This window comes from Megalopta genalis, chromosome 15, assembly GCF_051020955.1.
Source record: "Megalopta genalis isolate 19385.01 chromosome 15, iyMegGena1_principal, whole genome shotgun sequence".
Lineage (NCBI taxonomy): Eukaryota > Metazoa > Arthropoda > Insecta > Hymenoptera > Halictidae > Megalopta > Megalopta genalis.
This window is the reverse complement of record NC_135027.1, coordinates 5,443,722-5,469,517: the sequence shown is the minus strand read 5'-3', so window position 1 is coordinate 5,469,517 and position 25,796 is coordinate 5,443,722. Positions and strand designations below refer to the sequence as shown.

Below are 25,796 nucleotides of genomic sequence, written 5' to 3'. Positions count from 1 at the left end.
AAACAAAAAGAGAACTTTTTGACATTTTTTCTGATAACTTTGAAATCTTATGCTCGCAGAAGTCTTCCGTTTTATTGGCAAAATACTGAATCAAGCGCTTCTTTAATGTCCTCGCGAACTGAAATTTTGTTGAGAAACAAAATAACTCTCCCAACGACCCAATATAATAACAATCGTACAAAGTTTAAAAAAATTCGATCTGGTCATTATTATGGAACAATATACGCTAGTCACACAATATGCAATAGTTCCAGTATTGAAGTTAAAATATCTTTTACAGTAACAAATTTCAGGCGAAAGTACTATAATCCCTTTTTCTCTAAATAGCAACGGATCGCGTCACTCGGTGCATAAAAATAAATGCAGTTTCGAAGTCAACGAAATATTTCTGCTTTCGGGTTAGGTTGGTTCGCGTAAGGACGTGTATTATTCAGTGTTATTTTAATTCGGGTCAGTAAAATTTTGTTTACGTTCCGCTATTTTCAAGTTATAGGTTGGCTCGGTTGCGCGCGGGAATACCCCGTACACATGCATACAATGCACCAGTTCACCTATTTCGACGTACGAAACGGCCAGGCCCCTGAATATTTCATCTCGAACGTAAAGCACCGACTTTGGTCTGACATATTAAAGGTTCCTGTTAAACAACTTCCATGTAATCACATTCCAGGGTATCGTACTCACGGCTCTGTTTGCGTAGTGGTCGAACCAAGTTTCCTTACAAATTTTTCGGTCGAAACACAGAGAGGGAGGGGAGGAGGAGGAAGTCTAGCGGTGTTGGTTTTCGCGAAAAAATTCGTTGAAAATTTCATCGAGCTCAGCACGCCGCCATTCGTTGCAACGAGCGCCCGCTGCAGTACGGATCGAGTCACAGCTGCAGTCCTGACTGCAGCCACGTTGCTAAACTCGCCAGTGCAGCACACGACGGAACGTTCCGTCCGTGTGGGATTTAGAGAGGGTTTATGTTGCCAGGGGAAGGCTTGTAAAAGCTTCCGTTTACGGCGCGGCCCCGAGTTCCATCGCAAGGATCGATCTTCCCAATTGTTTCTGACTCTTTAATTACGAATTATAATTGCTGATTGTCTCTTCTATTGGCCATTTTCCGGGCGAAATTCTTTCCTGGTTTGCTGTTGCTCTCGGGAGGATTTCTTAGCCGAATGAGACACGATCGTACGCGACGAATTTATCGCCGACCATGGTCAGAGAGGCAGATTCTAATTAACCAGTTAGCTGTTTTTAACGAGTACACTCGTCGTATCGAGACTGCGGACATTATGTATTTATTGCAAAATCGACTACGTGAAATTTTAAACTGTGGAAAGATAAAAGAGATTTGAGAACAGCAATACGTCATTTTCAAACTATTAAAATCATTGACGAAAGAAACTTCTATTCTTTACATCTTGGTGCATACAATTTTTATTTTGCATAAAGATCCGCAATCTAGTCGTAACACTAATTGTTGCCATTTCTTCGTGTCGAGTATACTCGTCAAAAGTTTAACAAGAATATGTGTAACAAGAATATATGTGTATACTTTGATAATCTTTATTAAATTATATATTTTATGAAAGAGTTGTAGTTAAAGCAAGTACAAAGAGAATCAAACGTATACAATATAATTACAATAACTTGCACACTTTTGAAAGAGATTGCAACAGCTAACCGAATAACAAACCGTGCTTGCACAGTGTGAAAATTCAGTCATTTATTTCGAACCGATTATTCTCTCATCGGTGATTATTTACGGTTGACTCATCGGCAAAAGAGGGTTTGGGGCTTTGATTTGTTCTGCAACGAATAGCGGATGCTTCCTTTCATCGCACTGCTTTGAATCGCGTTGATCGTTAGAAGAATTACAGAGATTGTTCCATAAAACATCGCATGAACATCGAAAGCCAAATTCTCGGAATCACATTGAATCGGGACAAGAGAACCGAATCTTTTTTCATGGAACTTGTTTTTCAATGGCCATGGATACAAATTACAGCATTAATTATACGATCAGACTGTTTTACAATTTGCTGTGCACACGGTGCGTTGTTTTTCAATTTACGATCAGAATTGAGCAGAATGTAATTGAAAATGCGACTAATGATTATGGCTTGATTCGGTCGCTTGAATAATGACTAATAATTAAAGAATATTAGTTGTAGTTAGAATACACGGCGACTAATGACTAGTAATTATGCATTAATGCCACGACTAGACTGCGGATATTTATAGAAAATAAAACTTGTCTGCCGCAATTGTGAGCAACAGACGATGAAAATAAATTACATCCTTCCTTTAATAATCTCGATCAGTGGAAAACAGCTAGTTGATATATTCTTAAATTCATCTAATCTCTTCGCAGTTTGAGATTCGACGTACTCATTTCTGTTAGAAACGTATAAAATCCGCAACATCAACGATTCATGATTTACGATTATGAACAATTATTATCAATTGTGACAGTATTTTTGACTGATGCGACCGAAACGAAAGCAATTATTGACAAAACATTTGCAACTAATGACTAATTTACTATTATTTGCGGTCAATCATAATTTCAGTTATTATTCAATTTTGTCACGCGTGCCCAACACACCGGTAACAACAGATTTTTTTTTTTTATTAGAAATCAGCAATCAGAATACAAATTCTATGGGCCGATGTGATCGCTGGGGACTTGTTGTGTAGTCCGTTAATAGCATGATGAGGGCTTTCCCAATGAAAAGTCCTCCTGAACCTCATTTAAGGTCGATTGGCCATCTTCTTTTTAGTCTCCTGCTGTATTGTTGTTGTATGAGTGGCATAATTAGTGGATTTGTGTGTTCGCTTAATTTAGTGAAGTGCTTCCTACTTCTTTCATGGATGGTGTCAATGACGAAGGGAATACCAAGATCATTATGAATTGTTTCATTGGTAACGTACCAAGGGGCGTTAATAATTGTGCGAAGTGCCTTAGATTGTGTTCTTTGGATGATGGCTATGTTGGTTTTGCTGGCACTTCCCCAGAGTTCTAGTCCGTAGGTCCATATCGGTATGATAATAGCTTTGTAAAGTAAAATTTTGTTTTCTAGTGAAAGTTTTGATTTGTATCCAAGAAGCCGGTGCATGTTTTTGAGTTTGAGGTTTACTTGTTTTCTTATATTTGTAATGTGCTATTTCCAGGTTAATTTGTTGTCTAGGTGAAGGCCCAAGTATCGCACCGAACAACAGATATAAGAACAGAATAGAACGACGAGCTTCACGGCAAAATTTCTTTCAGATCGTTTGTTTTTATAGAGAACCCGATTCATACCTGGAATTTTCAATTCTGAACAAAAGTTTCTTTGTTCTGTTAGATGCTCCGCGGAAAACTTCCCGAGCTTTTCGTTTTGTTCAAGAAATAAATTTCGCAGGGGCAAAACAGTTCGAACGGGAGAAAGAACAGTAATCCAAACCGAAGTTGAACCGCGGCGTTCCGTTTGTATTACATTTTCATACTGTTAGCGGCATAGAAAACGGTTTACACAATTACCGACGAAGGTATGCAACCGTGCAAAGTGATTCGAACGGAAAACTTTGTACCCTGGCCACTTTTTTCTCCCGGTTTCGAGTGGCCGCACGTATATTTTATATATTCGTAGTATTCAAGACGGCAAAAAAATGTTTATGATATACGCAGGCGGCCCCGTGTAACTCGATCGGTGTACCGGGTGTGCGATAAATTTAGCTGGAATTTGACCCCCGGTGCAGATTGTAATTTACGGTAATTATAGTAGAGACGATGTGACAGACAGTGGAAAGATGATATCTCGCCGAAGCTATCGGGGTATAATTGATTCCCTGGTCGTGTAATAGTTATAGTCAATGGACTAATCACCATCGGCGAACGAAGCGATAACGCAATCGGTCCGGCGAAAATTTGTTTATCGGTTTCAGATGACAAGCGGAGAACACGGGGAACATCGTTCGAAAATGGACGTGTTCGTTTGAAAATTTATTCGAAGCATGGATGTCAGAGGCGCGCGGGGCCACGAAAATTCCGAGCCGAGACTCGCCTCGAACATCGGGATCTCGATGCTTTCGAGACCTCGCACGCCTCCGACAAATATTAATTTAATAGAAACTGTTATTGTTGCTGGTGAAAATGTGAAATTGAATGGCCGCGGAAATACGCAGCTTTAATCGTGTCTCTTCCCGTTTCCTTCTCTTTTACGGCGGCCGTGCTAGTCGCCCAGCGAAATGTGCAACGCGGAGCGTCTCGTTTTGAGAAAACGAGTTTAATCAATACCGTGTAGCAGAACTCTGCGGGCCGTTTGCGAAGGTGCGGAACATTACACTTGGAAAACTGTCCATTTACGAAGCACGGACTGTGAAGCGATGGTTAACGAAGGGCTGAAGGGTTTTTTGCTTCCGAAGCTCGAGAAGATTGCGCTGGATAGTGTATTCTGTAAAAGGCTCGGTCTGTCGGCGGCGATACTTTCACAAAAATATTCGACAAAAAAGAGGAGGAAAAAATGGAATCCGAACGCTCGCACCGTTCGAGCTTAACTCGTCGAGAACCGAGCGGAAAATGAATCTGATATCTACCTGAATAACAGAGTTCTTCAAGATTTCATTCGACGAACTTTTCCAGATCGATGCTCTCGGTCTTTATTAAATTGCTTTCAAATCTAGTTTAAATACTTGTGAAAAATATCTATTTCGGAATTTGGAGGCTCTACGAGACACGAAAATACCTTTTCTAAAATTTCTTTGTTAGATTATATTTATCTTATAAACGTGTTGTATCCTAAACGGGACACACAGTATTTTGCACACTGTTGAGACTGTAACAGCTAACTGGTTGATTCGTAGGAAACGACGGTTCATAAATATCGAGATTTGGCAAATTCGATCAGGCACCGAATTGGAGCTCGATCTCCATTGCGAGGACACAAACGCGCTATTATGCATTTAATCGCAAGGAATGTAGGCTTACGGATAAACCAACCGTTAAAAATCTGTATAATTGTCACTGATTGATCGAACGCTGTCGAATGAGATTCGCGTCAATTTGATAACGATTACTTTTACGGTAGAATTGAAACAACCGATTCATAGCTAGTATAGCAACTCAGCTCTAAAATATCGCGGTTTCGTTTCAGATGTTCCATTATTACCAAACTCGAGATTTTTGAAACTCTCAACGATTGGAAAAATTCAAGTAATTCCAAGTTGTCCTAGTCGATACTCCATGATATCTAGCATAGTCTCGGCACTCGGATCGATCGGAAGGTTCGATGATTACCAAAACCACGGGAGTACTTTCACGAACACCCTGTATGACCGTAGACGACGTGGGCCTGCGAGGAAACCGGTCTTGAGGCTCTCTTGAAGTCGTCGACTCGTGACCTTCAAAGCAGCGAGCAGCAGAGCACTGCTATGCAGTTACCATGCAATATTGTGCTGCCCCCTTGGAAGCAACCCACGAGTTCTCGACTTTTACGGCTTGTGAACTCTATCCCGGGCTAGCCCGAGCTATATTGAGACCCGCAGACTAGGATAGTTTCTTCGCAGAGTTTGAAATATATCGGGCAGACCGGGGAGAACGGTCCGATTCCCTCGATTCCAGCGCCCAGCCACGGAAATTGCTCTGCCGGCCGTTGCTTCCTCGTAGCCGATGTACAATCGCTTTCTAAGATCTTCACGCGGCGACTTCTGCATTTTTTTCGGGCTCCGTGGAAAGCGAAACAAGTCGCGCGCTCCGGCTGCTCGAACCGATCGGCGAAACGATGCGGCAGCCAAATATTATTTATCGTAATTTGACGAGCCCGACACCCGATACAGAATTTCTAATAACGAGCTGTTCGAGCCCATGAATGTTATTTCGTTTTTTGTTTTTTTTTTTGTTTTTTTTTTAAGGCGCTCGCTGCCAGCGCCACGCATGCGAGACGATCGCGATTTTGTATTTCATGTAAAGAACATCAAATTCGTTTTACGAATAGAATCGTTTGAAATCGTCGCGTGGATATTTAGAGAATTTGTAGCTTCTTCGTGGCAACAGTTTTATCATTTTTTTATAAGAGGATCGATATATATTTATATTCATCGATATTTAATCAGTTGATTGTTTTCGTCGAGTATACTCGTCACGAAGAAATGACGAATTATGACGAGTATACTCGTCGAAAAACAACTAACTGGCCAAGTTAATTAAGTAAGTTAAAGAAAGTAAGGCAAGTAAATTAAAAGAAGCCACTTTTATAACAGTCACGCATTTTTAGATTACTATTTAGATTACTATACAGATTACTATTTTACGAAGAGTTCGTAACAGCTAACTGGTTAAATATTTGATTCAATCTAAGCTCTCAATGAATATACATTTTCTTTAACTTTCTATGACATTATCGAAATTGTCCTAATCGTTATAATTGTGAAGATAATGGTGTGACAATGGGCGAAATTACGAGAATCGATGCAGATGGGATTGTTCAGAGAAAAATTACGCAATCAGACATGTATTTTGTTCCAAAAAGATGGGTTTCGATAGATGTAACAATTAATAATCTATTAGACTTAACCGTGGAGTAGATATTCCATAAATGTTTCACCTTATCAGACATGGGATACAAGAAACGAGCCGTTTGTTACAAGTATAATACAAATTTGTGTCGTTATCCGTATCGTAAGCCGCGATCGTGATCGTATCCGTGTTCGTAATCGCAATTGTTAACAATATTCGTGATCGTGATCCTGTTCGTGAGAAATTGCGCGCGTCAACGTTCGTCACGTTCTGTCGCGCGCTCGTTCTTTTGTCCGCGCGCTGGCCGAACATTGCAAACCTTATTTCGAATTTGTTCGTTTCGTTCGAACAGCGTCTAATACCCGTCGATCGTCCTCACGCTAACGTTCTCGCGAGCTTCGATCTCAGCTGTTATTACTATTATTTTCTTATTACTATTATTTTCTTATTACTATTATTTTTTTTATTACTATTATTTTTTTTATTACTATTATTTTTTTATTCCGAAATCCAAACGAGCTCGTGAATTCTCCGCTTGTTGAACCTCGGCTCCTACATTTGTATGTATATGTATATGTATGTATGTATGTGTACAGTATTCAATTTTTTTTAATAGTCAAATATACAGTTTAATTAGCCGAATAAATTCACGCGTACAAAGCTAGCATTCCAACTCTCTATTCGAGCCTTAAAATTCTACCGAAAGTTCTGACGATTCTTGCTCTTAAACTGCAGAGATTTGATGTATTTATGTCGTTATAAAAACGAGTATAGTGAATTCTCCTTAATTTTCGCCTTCAGCTTGTAAACAAAAATGGACGATTTGGGAGGAGAAGATTTTATAGTTGCCGATCGTCAACAATTGTAAAAACGAGGCGCAAGGCTCTAATAATCGTATCTCCTCTTCTCAAATTGTTCATTTTTGTTCAGAAGCTGAAGGTGAATTAGGGAGAATTGACTGTAGTTGCAATTTTGTGAAATAGCGCAACGATTCAAAGAATCGAAGAACAGATGTGGCAGTATCGCAAATCTACGAGAATTATTCGAGAAAGAAGAAGAATCCTAAGTAGCTTCTATATTTCGCAGCGGACGTAATAAACGTTTATTTTACACAGAGATCCACGTTCTAATTATCTTACACGTCCGGGCCGGCAATTGTCGGAAGGCTTGAGAAACGAAGTACCATGCATCATGTCAATGCGTCGCGTTACCTTTCGTGCTCATGTCTATTCTCATCAGGATTGAAAATATGCACGCCTGCACCGATACGTCGGGAAGAAGTTTGCAGTCGGATGGACGGGGCCGCGCGTATTTAGCGGGTTTTCAACGACCGCCATCGTCATGCAAACTTATTCGATCGTGAAAAAAGAATTCCAGGCGCGAATTTCAATTCGTCCGAGATTCAAACCACGTTCGGCTCGTTACCTTCGCAATTAAAAAACCGTCAATCAAAGTTTAACGAAGAATTCAATCGATTCGTTACATCGGCAAGGTGCTCCGCTCGCTGAAGACGGACGGGTAGGAAGACCGGCTTGTGTTGGAGGAAGAATGGAGGGCAGGGATGAGAGAGCGGGATAGGTGCATCGTGTAGCGATGGGTAGAATCCAAAGCCGTATCTTGTCGGTCTCTTAAGTATTTTATGTACTGTACCCTACAGAGATAGTCTTGCACGGTGTGTGCACGAGCAACTAGCACCGATTTTTATTACAACCTTACGATATCCTACATGCAACCTTATCAATTTAAATTACGCATTTCTAGAAGCTCAGCAATAATCTATCGCAAGTAAATGACGTTGCAATTTACTGACGCGATGGCCGTCGCATTCGTTTCTTCATTATTTCCGTGCAAATGTCTTCCTGACTAACGAAAGAGTATATCTATTTTTATCATTTACAGTTAAAAGCCGATTGATGTAACTATACTATGTTGGAACCTACGATCGCAAAAAAGCAAACGCGCGAGTACTTGAAGTATCCGCGAATATCACCATGCGCACAAGTTAACCGAGATCTACGAAAAGCATTTTTCAAATTTTAGGCTCGGATAAAACAGTTAAAAGACGAGAGCTTTCATTTCAGTTTCGTCATACCAAAGTAATAGCAAAATTAAAATAAGCATTTCAGTAGACTTATTTCTCTATTGTTTAAAGAAAAATACAAGTCATTTAGTTCAGTTTTAAAAAAGTTGTACCGTTTCTCAAGCGGACTTAAGCACACGACCATCACTGTATCTGTACGACAAATGCGTTGTTCAGTTTCATTTCTAAAAAAATATTTTTATCCGATCGATATTACACTATCATTTTGAACGATATTCGGTGTATCTGTTGAAATCTTGTAACTCGAGCACAGTCAGGGTATATTTAAATTTTTGCAGCCCATTGAAGGGCCATTGTTTGCACTTTTATCTATACGACCGTGTGGCAACAACATATTACGTATTTTATTGGGTTTTGGCTTAACACGTACGCTCTCTCTTTATATTCGAGCCTGAATGGGAACAGGTTCAGTATTCTGCGAAATATTTCCAGCAGCTTTCCTGTATTATTTTTAGTATTCAATGAATTTTCCCCCTCTTTTCGCAATTATCGGCTTTCATGTTCAAGTAGGTATATAGAACAGTGTAGGACAGCCATTTTACAAATATAGTTCGCAATAATACAGTTCGAGACAATAATAAATTATCAGATCGAAATGATCCATCAAAAAGTCTTATCTGTGGTATTTTTCATCAACGATAATTGGCATTACTATTCGACTAATTTTACAATCGCTATTCGAATAATTTATTCGAATAAAAGACGAAGAATTCTTAGAATGAATGCATGAAATAATTTGTTACGAACAATGAATAATTGTTATTCGAATAAAAAGATTCGACTAGAAAGAATTCATTCAAATCAATGTCGTATTTCATCGAAAGTAATTATTTTAGATAATTCGAATAGCTTCTAATAAATATTTATCTGAAACAATTATTCGAATAGACAGAATAATTTTCTAATTTAGATGGAACAATTATTTTAGATAAATAGACAGAATAATCTTTTAATTCAGATAAAACAATGATTCTAAATAAATATTTATTCGAACGAATTCTTTGCAGTCGGATATTTCGTTCGAATAACAATTATTCGTTATTCGTAACAAAATTTATTCGAATAATTCTTCACGTTTTATTCGAATAATTATTTAAGATAAATTATTTATTCGAAGGGATTCGAATAATGCCCAAAACTCTGTTTAACAGTGAACCGTATGTGAAAACGTGCCTTAGTCCCATTGCTGAATCTGGTTTTTACCAGGAAAGTTCGGGGACGCGACGCGGCGGACAGAAACGGCGCAGATTTTTCGCCATTGGCCGTTGGTGCTCTCGCGGACGGTATCCAGTGGGAGGACCGGTTTCACAGTGGCTTAAATCCTGTTATGCCTGCGCGGCGTAAGCCGCTTGCTTTCACGGACGAGCGCGATTCCTCCGTGTGCGCCGCGCTCGCTGTCGTTTGCCTCGTATCCGTAGCCGACGTAGTCGACGCAGCCGACGTGGCCGTCGTGGCCGCCGTACCCCGTGTGCTCGTCGCGCTCATTTCCCCCTCCCTCCTTCGGCCGTCCTCGGACCGTGGCGTCACCGCGGGCTCTCGAACTAGAAAGCGCGAGCGAGCGTTACAGGGAAGGTTTCCACTAAAAATAGGACTCGGTCGGGTATTATTACATCGACGAGTCGTAAAGATCGCGAATGGCGGGGACGCGGCGACGAGACCGTGGAGAAATTTTTCTCGCGTCGATAACGACCCATTGTCCAGTCCGCCGTTGGACGATACCCGTGAAAAAGAAGGGTTTACGATCGGCTCGATTCGAACCACGAAATTTCTCGGTCGTGTATTTTCATTATCGATTCGCTCACCGGCACCTCCCTTCCGTAACGGCCGCCGGACAGGGCTACACCGTTGTTATAAAACGGGGAAAAACCCGGTCTACATCATCCGTCCCCCTGTTTTTTTTTTTTAATCCCTTTATCATCGTTTTCGTAGTTTCGTGGAAACCGTTGCGAACTTGATCGCTCCGAAGTGCCGAAAGCGTCTTGGAGTTACGCGGCCAGGGGTTGAAAACAGTTATCATATATCGATTTCGGTTCGTGGAACAGTTACGGAAAAGTTGCAGACGTATCGTATCTGTCATAAGCTGTATCGGTTTCGGTTTCGATTCTTCAAGACCGATATTATATTGATTCCGTGACTGTTACTTTTCGGTACACAAACATGTGATCATATCGCATGTATTCTACACGTATTTTCAAATTAAGGGTGTATTCCAGTGTAAAGTGCCCGCGTCTTTAACCTTGTTAGGGAATTTTTTGCGAACAAACTATCATATCTTTCGCGGTCACGTTGACAAGGCGTATTTGTACGTATCTCAACGACGTTTTAAAATTTGTTGCAAAGAAAAAAGTTAAAAGTAGTGGCACTGTACACACTCGAACGTAGTCGCTTTTAAAAAAGGTCGTCCACGATTCCGGCCATTCCGCTTGTCTGAAATAAAAAAGAAACGTGAAAGTTACTTAATTGTTAGGAATTTGGTTAAAGTAGGTACTAAAACAAAAGAAAGAAAGTCGGTAATAAAAAAAGTGGCGATACTTCGAAATTCGATTATCGACCGCTTCATTGGTCCCTGTTTTTCGTTAATAATTCGTAAACGAAACCGTGGATTGCATTTTCGCTAAGCAAAGAGTTACTTCCAATGACCTCGAGAACCCTCCATTTCCGGATTTCGAGACATTTTTGGAACACCCTATATTTATGTTTCTATTCCTGCCGTAACTTTCACATCGTCGTGAGTTCTAATAAGATGGTAATTTGATGGTAATTTGACACCCTGTATTTTGTTTATAACGTCGAGCGATTGAAACGGGACATCTGAAAAAGAAGCTTGGTATGTGTGCGAAATTCTTAGTATAACGTAGATAGTATGTTTTGTAGGTGTTGTTATAGCTAAAACAAGAGGCGAATTTACTTGAAACGAAGCAAATCTTTATATGAAAAAGCGATATTTTATGATCTCGACTTATATTTTCGTATAGAATGATTTTCATTCTCGTTATGTCATTAGCAATAGACGATACATTATAGTTAGAAGTTATGTTGCCTATAACGAAGCTTCCGACGAGCCTTCAACACTAAACCTACCGAGCCGGTTAAAATGACCGGTTTCACACTTTTTATTTCAAAGTTGTTGATATTATAATGACTCGTTCACAGGAAATGATTAAATCAATATCTTAGTTCAAGTATGTGTTTCAATGAGGATGATGGAAGATCTAAATCAATTCAGTCTTATCATCCTTACGATGTAAGATGTCATGAGGTAATGTCGTTATTAGTGTTCGGTAGGTTTAGTGTCATCAGGTTAAAAGTACATTCTTTATTATTTGGAGACAATTATTTAGCACAAGTTCTTTCAAAGTGCTGTTTGTAAAAATTCGTATAACAACTACAGAAGCATTATAGGGATGATTTGTGCAATAGATTTCAATAATTGCAAAATCGCTGATTTGATTACAAGTATCATACTATCCATAGTAACCAGAAATAAACGAAGTCAAAAGAGATGACAGACGGAAGAGAGTTGATTTAATTATCATTACAATCGTATGAATTGTATCTGTACTATAACAATACTTGCGAATTGTGCAGTAAAAGTATGGTGTTCATTTCATGGAACATACAATTTCGGATTGCACGCAAATTTTTCGATATGAACACACTTGGCCTACCAAGCCCTAAACGCGACTAATGTACACTATTTTATAACAACGACGAGAGTGAATGTATTTAAACTTCATACAATTGCTATTATAATGTTATAATTGCTATTAATTTTATTCGAGCCTCGCGGCTCATTTTTATAGTTTCCGATTGCTGACAACTTTAAAACCAAGGTGCAAGACTCGAATAATCGTGTCTCTTCTTCCTAAATTGTCCAATTTTATTTGCAAGCTGCAGGAAAATTAGGGAGAATTTTTCTGTAGTCCATCCTCCAAGGGTTAATACAGTTACAATCGAAAATAATACGTGACTATTCTTGCTATGTAAAGTGGCCATTCGATAACTACCCGTTAGGAATGTCCCTCTCGCAAATGCGTTAATCACACACGCTTGCGCACCCTATTCTGCTGCTTAATGTGCTCCTCGTTACCCCTATCCGTGGATGCAGCAAGAAGACAAACAGACGAGTAGTGGGGAGAGTGGTTACGATACTATTCGTTCTCTTGAACAGCCTGCGCTCGGAGCTCTAAAACGGGCAGTTATCGAGCAGTTACTGTACATTAATCTATACCATTTATTAGTGTTAAGTTTATCGAAATACTAGTGAAATATTGTCAACTATCCAGCTAAGATTTGTTCGTACTTGCAATATAGGGTGTTTATTTAATCCATTTTATACATCGCAGTATTTTCGTTATATTTGTTGATATAAAAAAAAAAATGTGTCACGACAACTTTGTTCAGTTCGAAGCTAAGAATAATTATTACATTTCTATGAGAAATTTTCAGACGAAATTCTTCGTTTATTTAATTTTTATTTGATTTAATTGTTTTAATTCGTAGCTCTGAACTAAACAAAGCAGTCTTGACATATTTTCTGATTTCAGAAAAAATAATGGAAATACTTTGATGTGCAGAATAAACACCCTACGCATTATAAGTAGCAACGAATCAATCGTTGTGCCTCGTGAGAAAAACGGCGACCAATAAGAGGCGAGATCAACTGGCGCGAAACGGCCGAGCCAATGAGCGGAACTGGGCTTCGTGCGCTCGTTAGTTGGGCCTCCTCGCGCCAGCCGAGCTCGCTTCTCATTGGTCACTGTTTTTTTGTCAATAACTCGTAAACAAAGCTGCGGATTGCATTTTCGCTAAGGGAAAAGTTATTCCAAATGATCTTAGGAACCCTCCATTTTCGGATTACGAGACATTTTTGGGACACCCTGTAGGTTATATATGTTTATGCTGGGAGACGAAGTATAATTGTGACTGATTTTGGAAGAAACGAAACACCAAGCCGTTATGCAACCGCCTGTCGAATATGGTGTCTGCCATGCAACTGGCCCGCTCGAATCCTCGGCGGAGGAAGAATCATCGTGCGCGTTGAGAGCGTGCACGAAATTCTGGCAGACCAATTTTCCAATTCGCGGGCGTCAAGTTTCCAACATTGTCGTCGCTCGTCGTGGTCCTCGTCGCCGACTTTCCGAGGCAGTGTTAAGGAGATTTACAATCGTCGTTTCGCCCACCGTAAACGAAGCATTTTCGGGAGCAAACGATCGCAGTTAAACCCTCCCTGGAACGCCGCCGGGGAACATTTAAGGGAGCAACGGCGAAATTTTCGGGCGATCCGCTCGGATATGTTGCCGCGCGACGCCAAGAGATATCGCCAGGATAATAGCGTCGTTTTATACCGTGCTGATATATTGCGGCTAACAATGTATTCAGACTGCTAGACACCAAATACGAAACCGAGTGCTCGCGCCATTTTTTCTGTCTGCGTCTGGTCGGCAATGCAGACAGGCTGGGTTAATGGGAAACTGCTATGCGTCCGGATGATCCTCTTCATGTAGAATGTGGAGGAAAGTAGGCGACTATGGAATACCATTTAGTGTCCGCATGTCGTTCTTATAAATCAAACAAGTAACGGATTTTCATGGATATTTGGTCACGTATCTACGCTCCAGTTCAGAACAGTTTTAAATTCTTAACTTTTCAAACAGTTCACAGTATATTGATGTAGCATTAGAAGAAGGTAAATTGCATTAAACATGGAACTGATATACCCAAACATAAGTATAATACGAGTACATATAATAATACATATAATAGGTATAATATCTTCGTGAAAGGAAAAGAAAATATCTTTTCTTTTAGCAATTAATTTCTTCGGATACAATATCACGTTCGAAATGAAATCAAGTTAAACATAATTATTTAGAATAGTCAGTTATGACCATTTATCAAACTCTGCACCAGCATATTCGCTGCGTGTCCTTTGAGCTAGTCCATTTTTTTTATTGTATCATTTTCATGGCTTCAACCAATTTTGCTTCGTTCCATTGTTTTCGCTGATGCTTCGTTATTTTGGAAGAGCGCATAACAATAATAAATTAATGAATAAATAATAAACTTAAATTGATAAATAAACTGTTAAAATAACGTGCAAACCAATGATGGAGTATTCCATAATTGGGTCACTATATATCGTGGGTGTTCGTGTTCTGTATTTAAAAAAATAACATCGCTCTAAAAATGTATACATATATGTATATATTATAGCCAGATATATGAACAATAAAAGGTGCAACGGATAAGTATGACGCAAGTTAATAAATACAAAGGAAGAAAAGTTGACTTGAAAAGTTTTCTAGTCGCGGCAAACAGAAACACGATTACCGAGCCTCTAGCATTCATTCGAGCCATATCGTGCACGGTTTTCAAGTCTGTATGCGAGCCATTTCGTAATCGTTTCACCGATATTAATCTGTCAGATATCTAAAAATAGCACAATCTCTCACATTAGGATACTACTATTCCACATCTGCTTACTTCTCTCTATAATCTAAGAAATATTCGCATAGAGTTTACGTACCAAAACTTTTCTAAATTTCTCATTAATTTTAACTAATACAAAATTGGAGAACTTCAATGATGAGCAGATTCGGTGCATAGAATTTATGCTTATTACAGCCATTTTTTAAAGTGTTGACCGAAGTAGCGAACAATTATAGAGTAATTATCCACTTAAACACTATTTTTGGCAAAGACACCTTTTCAAATTTTTCAACTTTTCTTACAGCGATTACAAAATTAATTTGGTAAAAATGAATATATAAATACACACAAAAAATAAATATAAATAAATATAAATACAAAATACAAAAGATTGGTAAAAAAAAGTGTTGCGCTTGTGTGCTCTAATGTGGGCTGATTTGAATGAAAATTAAATTTTTTTAAATATAATTCGTACTGTGAACAGTCCTTGATGAAAGTACCGATAAATTTCTTTCCTCAACTGTGATAACAAAAGTTCACGATTCGTAGTGTTTCAGAAATTGTCGTCCAGAATCGATCAAATACGCGATTACTTCTACATCTAATTGATGACGTTAGTGCAAAGAAGCCATACAAACGTCAGAATAAATGAGTTGTATTGAAATCTACGTTTACAAACGTTCCAGTGGAACGATCAATGTTTTCTTGAATTCTGCATTCGCTTAACCTACTTTGCATTTGACGCTGCACATAAGCTTCGTCGAATGAATTTTGCAAATGATGCGCTTCGTTCTTACCCATATTGATCGAAGACAAATCGCATTTACTTCACATGACCGAACTCTAATCGCAATTTATTGTCAAGTGATACAAATATTTGATTATACTAGAAAACTTCGTTCGCTTCAATTTTGATGTTTGTATAAAATCAATGAATAATTATCTCACTTATCTTTTCTCGCTTTCGAACCTGAACTGGATTAGGCTGTTTTCGGATGCCTCAATTGAAGCGTATACCTTTGAAGTACGTTCTATGAAACAGCAGTACCAACTAATTAATGTGTAGAAAATTTACCTAGCAGTAAAAGCGAGAACAAACTTTGCTAGGTCTCTCTCCTAATAATAATTGCAACAAATACGGCACCGATAAACAATTACGCCGGAACGAAATCCGCCGATGTTGATGAAATCATCAGCTTCTAAAGAAGCGGTAAGAAAAATATTTGACCGCGTATCATGGAGACTATTAAAAGTAGGATAGTTCAAATGGCAAAATCGTGTATATTTTCGGAAGTCACGGCACTCTTTTACCAGTTCATTCTGTCGAATATTGGATAGGAATTTGGCAGTGCTAGAATAGATCCGAGTGCATTTTAGTTGGCTCGGTCTTTTCATAAATGGAATGGTTTCGGAATCGACGGAGTGGGGGTGGATACGGGGTGGAGAGCGGGTGAATTAAGAGGGGACCACGGCAAAGGTGGGTGACTAGAGTTATTGTGGGGGAAGGCGGGGGTTAATGGGTTTCGAGGACACTGGCGTTACACCAGGAGATCTCACGCTCCGTCTGTTAAGAATGATGAAGCCGCCTTTGTGAAGCGTTAAGTTCGAGGAATATGAGGCGCGAAAGGGATTTCTTCCGTGGCAGTGTTGGGCGTTGAATTTAAATCGAGGTACGGGTACGCTTGGGAATTGAAGGAAAAGGTCATGGCCAACGATTCGATACCCTTTAGCCCTCGATCTATCCATCGAAATTCTAACCTTTATCCGACAAAATTGAGCCGACAGGCGGCTGATAAATCTCGTCTGAAATTTTCATTTAAACGTTGAAAGTTCAGATTTTTCATTTTCGTGCAATTGTAATGCTTTTTTTTTCATTTCTCGATTTCGAAAACGGTTCTTTTTCCCATTTTGATCCGAGCAGTGAAAACATTAAAAACTGTTTAAAAAATGTTATCTAGAATGCTTTATATTACGGTTTTCATCGTCGATTGAAATGGTCTAATGTCGAATTAATTTTTAATCAACTTTTGATTAACAACAAATAAATTTTTTAATAAAATAGTTGATTTTGAGATCACTGGTTTTTAATGGTCAAGATAAAGTTTTATCGAGGATCGTTTTCAGTCATGAAATAGTGACATTTGTTTTTAATGTATTAAAAAGAGAGAATAATTAAAAATAGAGAATATATATTATTATTATTATATATATTATGTTATATATATATTGTTATTATTATTATTATATATTATAGAGAAAATAATAATTAAAAAGAGAGAATATTGGTAAGTCAAGGCAATGATATTCACGATTTATTTATTTACATAGACTTGTATTTAGATACGCCGTATCTCAGCACAGAATCATCTGAAGCGAATAATATTTTGAGTCCGAGAGCTCGAAAAGGCTCACGGCCCTATAAAAACCCGAGCTTGTTCAACATATTAAACTCAAGAAATTGATTTTTGGCGATGGAACGCCGGTAGGTCAGACCACTGTGCGTCGCGTCGCATCGACTGCGATGCATCGGATGCATTTCGAGGACACTGTGACTCACCGCGGTGACTGATTAGATACCAATCCATCTGCCGCCACGATCCGATAGCCGCATCTAGCGAGAGATTAATCACGTTGGATCTTGGTGATAAACGATTTCGGCTGCGGCGCTAATGATATTACCGATTCCGAAGTTGATTTCACACCGATCGAAAGATCGCGGCAGCCGCGAATCTGAGAGCTCGGATCGCTGAGCGTTTCCTTTCGGCACGGTAAACGCTTACATTATCGGCCCGGCAGCTGTTCGTTGCGTCACTGATCCGCTCGAAAAATTACGGTAAATCGTTCGTGCAACAGGACTCGAATGGTCTGATGTAAACCGAGCGTGCATATATTTAGCCAGCCACATCGGAACTGCGGTGTACAGTGAACCCATGCTCCAAATCGTTTCACGGAATCTCACGATATGTTTGCTTTCAAATGTTGCACAGAGAAGACCGGCGTAAATTTAATTCACGGATGAAATTTCATTGCTTCCCGAACGTTACGGCACGTTCTCGAACGTAACAGCTACTCGCGGCCAATTAGAGATCGGGGTTAAGTTTAAACCGAGGTTTTCGCCAGTTCTTTTCTACACGAGCATCAACGATGCCAAATCGTCCGTATCTCGAAACAATTCTGAAACTCTCTTGATCGATTTCGTTCACTGTTCGATCCCGATACGAACGTCTTTTAAAAACATTCCGGAGCTGTCTTTTAGCCATCGATCCCGCATTAAAGTAATTGGCCCTATCGGCTCTTCAATTTCTCTCCAATTCCGTTCATAATCGAAGACCAACAAATTTATAATTCAATGCAAACAGGAGACTATGTTTAGGCCGAGGTTGATCGGAAAAACTTGCATACTATACATCATTGGCAACGTTCTCACGGCGGTATAACAAACAGAGCGCACTATCGGAGCGTCGGGGAACGACCACTATTGGAATAAATAATGCGCCGGCCAATGAAATATTTAAAACGAGCCGGCTGGACGGTCAATCAATGCGATCTACATCGAGATTCTATGATAATTATCCACGAACGAAATGTGATTATCGGACAGATGTGGTCGGTACGTGTCAGTTGCCGATGGTTGGCGCACGCGGGAGCGCGTGTACAGGTCGGTGCATGGACGTAGCCGGCGCTGAAACAATTCACCCCATACGCTCAACCTCCTGCTGCATTTTATTGCATTTGCATGAGCATACAGCACGTCGGGATACGTGCGTGCGCGTGTCGATCGTTAAAGAGTGCTGCTCGGCTTCCCACGCTAACCTGGCGAGAAAGAGTGACGACTGCGACGATCTACGACGACGCCGCGACGCCGACGACGCTGGCCGTCTGCTATACTTATAACACGGTCACTCTTATAGTTAGACCGAGAGTTTACGTACTCGTCGGTGAAGGGTTCCTCCCTTCGACACATCGTCGAGCACCGAAGTACAGTAAATTCTCCGTAATTGACGCTCAGTTTGGAAACAAAAATGGACAATTCGGGAAGAGGAGATACGATTATTCGATCCTTGCGGCTTGTTTTTTTGTAGTTGCCGATTGTCAACAACTATAAAAACGAGCCGCAAGTACCTCCTCTTCTCAAATTGTCTATTTTTATTTCCAAGCTGAGCGTCAATTAGGGAGAATTTATCGTGCTTCTAAAAAGCTGGCAAAAATTATTTCGTTCGTTTTCGTGCAAAATAAAATGTACATTTAACTTCTTTTCTTGAATCGTTTTAACGAGTTGAAAATAGTGCATCGATTCTCTTCAATTATTTTAATTTGTTCACCGTATTCAATTGCTGTCATTCGTTTATGTCATGAATGCATAAAATCCGCAATCTAGTTACTACTTGATAGATTATATTATTTTACCTTATTACAAATTTTACTGCGCAATTATTCGACTGCGGATTTTATGCATCCGTAACAATAATCGCCAGATCAAACGCGAGAGGGTGAAAATATTTAAAGGATTTTAAAACGCCGTTGTGTTATGTTCAACCCAATAAAATAATTGAGGAAGGAAAGACACGTCCATGGAACTTCTGTATCTTGCAATTAATGTAGATTATTTTTATTTTGCGCTGAAATTCGCGTTCTAGTAATTACGGATCGAGATGAGTTAGTTTCATACCGCTGTTTTTCTTTGGTATAAGTCCATTTTTTTGGTTTTATAAACGGAAACCCGTTCTAATCTTAATGGCATCTCGCATAATAAAATTCCATGTGAATTGTTGGAGATTGAATGCGCTTCATTGAATTATTGGCAATTTTTTAACGTCACTGATCACAAAAATACAGGTATTGTAGAAAATAATACTCAACGGATATCGAGTGAGTTTTCATGAATAAAAGAAAAGAGAAGTATTAGAAAGTGATTTTCTAAACATTCAACCATCTCAGAAAGCAAAAATGTTATATCTGATAGAAAATTTATTGAAAATTTATTATTATATTTATTTACTATTAAAATTTATATTTCCGTCAACTTTCGAGGCCCGATACTGTCAGTCGACTCAAATAAGTTTCTTATTCCGAATTGTTGAACTTTAACAAACAAATCGAACTTTTATTCTAAGATAGTTCGAATCGAGGCTACGACATGAACAAGAACATTTACTGGTAAAACCATTGATGAACAATTTAGGCAAAACCATGAATGTTCTTCAGTAGTCACATTAATTCCGACCATTCGATAACTGACAAATTCACTGAAATACCAGATGAAACGAAAAGTCGGAGCAAAGGCTAAGCGAACGCGGTTAACGGAGCAGAACTGATTATACCGATTTGCATAGTTTATACGCGGCGTTGTTCGTGCAGCACGTGGCCACGGAAAAGGGCCACACGTTTCCGCTTTATCAATGTTGGTTAAAATTTTTTAACCGTTCACGATTATCTGTCGTCACGCTTCGGCACCCATTCGAACGGTTTCAATATTTCTTAACGCTCGAACGGCCGATCTTTTTCACAAAAACGTAATCGAATACGCCCCGGATTATTTGTTATCTTTTTGGTCGTGAATTTTGTTCACCTATATTTTCAACTCGCGTGTAAATTATAAATATTTTTATTCGTGGAAATATTTTCAATCGAATCTCAGATACTAAATAGTCGAATAACATTATTCGTACTGTGGGTCCAGATGGACCCGGTTCCCGCCGTCCGACTATCAATATACGATATTCGCGATGAACAAGGGAAAGAGTTGCATACCTGCGGTTGACAGATTCATGTACACCGACCCATTATGTCATCGACGCAGTCAAAACTGCTCTCGCACCGAGGACTCCTATTTCCCTCCTATTTCTCCGAGAAGAATTCATGTCATCAACTGTACATCCTCCATGCTGTCATTGCCACCCCTTTTCTCCACCGAGTCTCTTGCGCCCATTTTCTGCCCTGTCTCTTCTTGTCTCGTTCGAAACCTCTTCCCTTTCGCTTCGATCACGCCGAGACAGCTCCTCGACGACGCTAGACCACCCATCCGGCCACCGTTAGCATCGCCTAACGATTATCGACTCGCCGATATCGGCGCTCTTGTTATCAACGATTCGTAGTTAGGAACGTCGCCGGCATGGCTCGCCCCCACGAGTTTTGCGTCCGCGTCCTTCATATCGAGCCGCGCGATTCCTTTCTTCGAATCGGCGGGGGCCAGACCTTTTAAAAATCTATCGGCGGCCCCGCCAAGTCCGGTATATGTGCGTCGTTTCGAAGTTTTAACGACAGCCCCCGCATTCACCTAGAACAACCCCGGGTGTTTATGATCGTGTCATTGACTCCGCCGTTGATTCTTTCGGATGGATTTTATGTTGCGTCTCGTTTTAACGGCTCGAACGGAAGTTTGCGCGCGGCACACGGCCGTATCGGAGTTCTGGATCTACAGTTGCCGTGTTTCAACGTTTATCGAGTCCTTTTGGTATTGGCAGACGCGGTATTACGACGTTACTCTCCCGTATATTGTGCCTCAACCGAGCTGTTTAGAGCATGCAGCTTCGACAAATTTCGCTGTAACTTTGAACCATTCGGGAGAACGAATCGTCGAACGGGGTAACAGGTCGGCGGATGAATTTGGATGCGCCGGCGAGAGTGGCCTGAAACGCCGTTCTAGCTGAGCAGAATGATTTTTCTCGTTATCAGTCGTATGTCCGATATTAATCTATTAGGTCTACCGGAAAGTTCTGTCCGCTTTTGAATTGAAATATAACACAATTTTCGTACATTTAATAATATTTATTGTAGAATATACTTTCCATCGTTACTTATGACTTCTTGCCAGCGTGATGGCAACTTTAACACGTTCCGTGCCGAGCTTTTTTTACTCGCATCTTCACACTTTGATATTTTACTAAAACTTGATGTATTACGTGCAATTATTAATTCTCGTACACATAACAACGTAACAAAAACTTATCAACGCCCATTCTTGCGGTGGAAATTGATTCTTCGGTTCTAAATTTCTTGTAAACAATTTGTTCAGTTCACTAAGTAAACATGCAAGCGTGTACCATCGATGGTACACGTGGCACGGAACGTGTTAAATGCCGTTTTTAAAAAATGATTTATTTTTAGAGGCGAAGAACTCGACTAGTGCTTGGTTGACATCAGCTTCAGTTTTGAATTTTTTTCCTGTAAAAAGTTTTGCAAAGAGAGAAGCAAGTGATAATCGGAGGGTGCTAGGTCTGGGGAGTATGGTGGATGCGACAGAATTTCCCAGCCTAGCTCTGCGATTTTCTGACGAGTCGCCAAAGCAGCGTGTGGTCTGGCATTATCATCGGTAGCCATGTTTTCACGATCGCGTCTCGCTTAATAACGACATGAGACATCTTTGTTTCAGTTTATTTAGGAGAGTACATGCGTGTAAATGCAATGATAAAGAGAGATAGTCGTATATGTCTCAAATCAACATGTGCATATGGATTGAAACTTGAAGTGACACTATCGGACAGAACTTTCCGGTAGACCTAATACAAATGAAAATAACTCGTAAATTACGCAATGCTTAAAAAATGTTTCTCACAGAAATTAAACGGTTTCGAGGGGGCTACGAGACGATATAATTCATTTTTCTGTATGTGGATGCGTACAGAGCAAACGAAGGTCAATTTTGTACTTTATAACAAAAAGATATTAGACCTATAATTATAATAAATGTAATCACGTAGAGGAAAACAGAACGACAAAAATCGTTTCGCTCAGCCGACTTTGTTTTTTTTTTATCATTGTGCAACATTTCATTCTATATGTATGTATGAATGAAGTATACACGCAACACAGAATTTGGATGTCGGCGTGTTATAACGCATACAAGAGAAACAAGTCCGGCACACGTATCTCCTGCCCGCACGAGTCACGTTGAATCCGTTTATGTTGTCACTTTACAATCCTATCTATAGCATTTCTTTCGTGACGTCACGCGACTCGCGAGACGCGATAAAACAAACGGAAATAGTAGAAACTGTATTTTCGCCTTGTTAGCGTTGCATTTTTATCCGCACTATTCTAGTGCGCGTCCAATGACACTTTTCTTATGCTGTGGTTATATCACATGCCACTGTGTCCGCCAAAACATGCTATTTTAACCCGTGCACTGCAGAGTTTGCAAACAGAGTTTGCGAACGGAGTTGGGCATTATTCAAATTATTCGAATAAATATTTATCTAAAGTGATTATTCGAACGAATTCTTTTCAGTCGAATGTTTTCTTCTAATTGTAATAATAATTCATAATTATTCATTATTCGTAACAAATTATTCTATCTATTTATTGGAATAATTTTATTTAGTTGTTCGAATAATTCTATGTATTTATTTGTATAATTCTTCATCGAATAGAGATTGTAAAATTATTCGAATATCAGTATTAATATTCGTGCACTTATCAAAAAGCAATAATCTTTTCGAAACGACTTAAACTTCTTTTTTAGGTACTAGCAGGACTAGTTTACTGAACAATGACTAAAATACATTCCTTTAGCTATTAGGTATTAGATTATTAGTTTGAATGACAAAGCAAATTTTTTAACTTTTTTAACTGAGCTTGTAACGAAGATTTAGAAAATGCTAAGTAAAATAGAAAATGTCAAATAATAGCTGAATTAGAAAAGAGTATTTTGGTCATTGTACAGTAAACCATAGCAAAATTAAAAGAAGAGTATTTTAGTCATTGTATAGTAAATTATAATAAAATGAAAAAAAAGGATTATAGTCATTGTACAGTAAACAAGTTCCTTAAAAATTTTATCAAACTTCATGGTATTTGGTCCATTTGAAAATGTTATTGCGTTTGAAAAGGTGTCCGAATACTTTTCGCCAGTAGTGGCAGTAGCACCAATACTGATCTCGATACTAATAATATTAAAAATCAAAATTGACCCGGGAGAAATGGATATTTTCTGGCGAGCCTACCAATTATTGGAGATCTCACGAAGCGAGAATAGAGCTCATTTTGTTGTTTCAATTAGGCAAATGGAGGGTGCAACGGCGCTTACTTACTCTTCACCGATTCGAAACTCCTGAATTAGGAAGACTTTTCTAGAATTTTCGCAGGACTCCCGACGGATTTTCAGAGGATTTCCAGAAGATTTCGCACAGGCCAGTACATATTTAACCAGATTTCTCGGAGCTACGCGACCGATGTCAGAGAGCGTTCGACCGAGGGGTTAGTCAGCTGACAGGCAGTCGGGGAGGAGGGATGGTCAGCTAGGGTGAAGGGAGAGGCAGGATTGTTAATGGAAAGCCATTGTTCTCTAATCAAATCATTTGCTCAGCGGCGAAAAGGGGCGCGGACGAGAGGGGAGAGTGAAACAGAGACGTAGTAAAATGGTGGAATAAGGTCGAAAGCAGGTGTTCGCGCGATCGGACCTTCTCCCCTGTCCGTCCCTAATTAATGTAAAACCTTATTTTATATTTGCTGGATAGGGCAGACCGTAGATTTTTTTCTAAAAATCCCTTCGACGTTCATGAATATTAAATCACCCCCCCCCCCCCATCGAACGGCGGATTTCGTTCCGACGTAAACAATCGATAAATTAATATTTCAACGAGCCGTGAATGGGAATTAATTTATCTTTGCGCGGCGATCAATACGGTCATTAGGCGACGGTCGAACGTTGATTCGTAAGTGAAATGAAAAATTGGAAGAGCTATGGGTGCCCGTAACACAATCTTTGGGGAGAGTTCCAGAAGCTCTATGTGTTACAGGTAGTTTGTAAATGACGTTACGCCGCAATTCCAAGCAAGTAATACGTAGTGCACACACGTATCTGCGAGCTGGTAGTTATGTGGACACCGATATCGAGGGTCGATAATCGTTAACGTTGGTTAACGATAGTTTCGAAGTCTGGTAGCAGCTACATATACACTGCACTGAAACCGAAGATGGAAAACTGCGAGCGAATAGGGCAGATTCATGGTCGGGATTTTGCAGACCGAATGGTTTCACGATTCGATTAGTATTACATCATTGGCTGCTAAATTCTAAATACAATATTATTTATTTCACACTACAATTACCGAATCAGAGAAAATGACTGGCTTCTGAATTCATTTTTACAGTTACTAACGTTACTTTTTAATCAACTTCTTTGCTCAAGCATACGTTAAAATAGAAATTATACGAAGTTCGTATGAATGCGATGTTATCATTGTTACAAGACAATATACAACTGCAGCACTCTTAAACACTTTTTCCGACCTTGAAGATTTTTATTCCCTCTTTGCACGTAAAATTAAACACTTGCTCGTGCCTCACTTCGAATTTTAGCAATTTGTTAATCCTTTGCACTCGAAACCATTTTAACTCTGAATCCAAAGTAATTTTTCCGATCCACGGTGTCTCCATTTTACACAGCTTAGGGCATTTTTATGCATATGAAATTAAATCTCGTGACTCATACAACAGTTACACTTCTAACAGTTTTTAACTGTTTTGGAACGTGATGTAATAATTTTTAACGATGCTTCGGAGTCGCCACTCGACTGTAAAGGGTTAAATAGAAACAAAAGTGACGAAAAAGATAATTTGATTGGTACCTCAGTGACGTATAATAATTGCATATTTTAAAATAATTTATGAAGCAATAGAAATTCGTAAGATTAATAAACCGAAAGCGAAAACTGTGAGAAGATTATTTAAACTGCGACGTTCTAGAGTAAATGTTTACTTAAAAATCAGAAAATGTACAATTAAATGTTGTTTTCGTGTACCTCATTATGCGAATAATTTACGTGTTTCCAATTCACGCTGTTG

The 25,796-nt window shown here is 39.4% G+C and overlaps 1 protein-coding gene across 13 annotated transcripts in view; it reads left to right on the top strand.

The window, feature by feature from the left end:
• Positions 1-25,796, top strand: part of LOC117223829 (protein muscleblind-like) — a 609,735-nt gene that overhangs the window by 122,577 nt on the left and 461,362 nt on the right. The window lies entirely within an intron of this gene.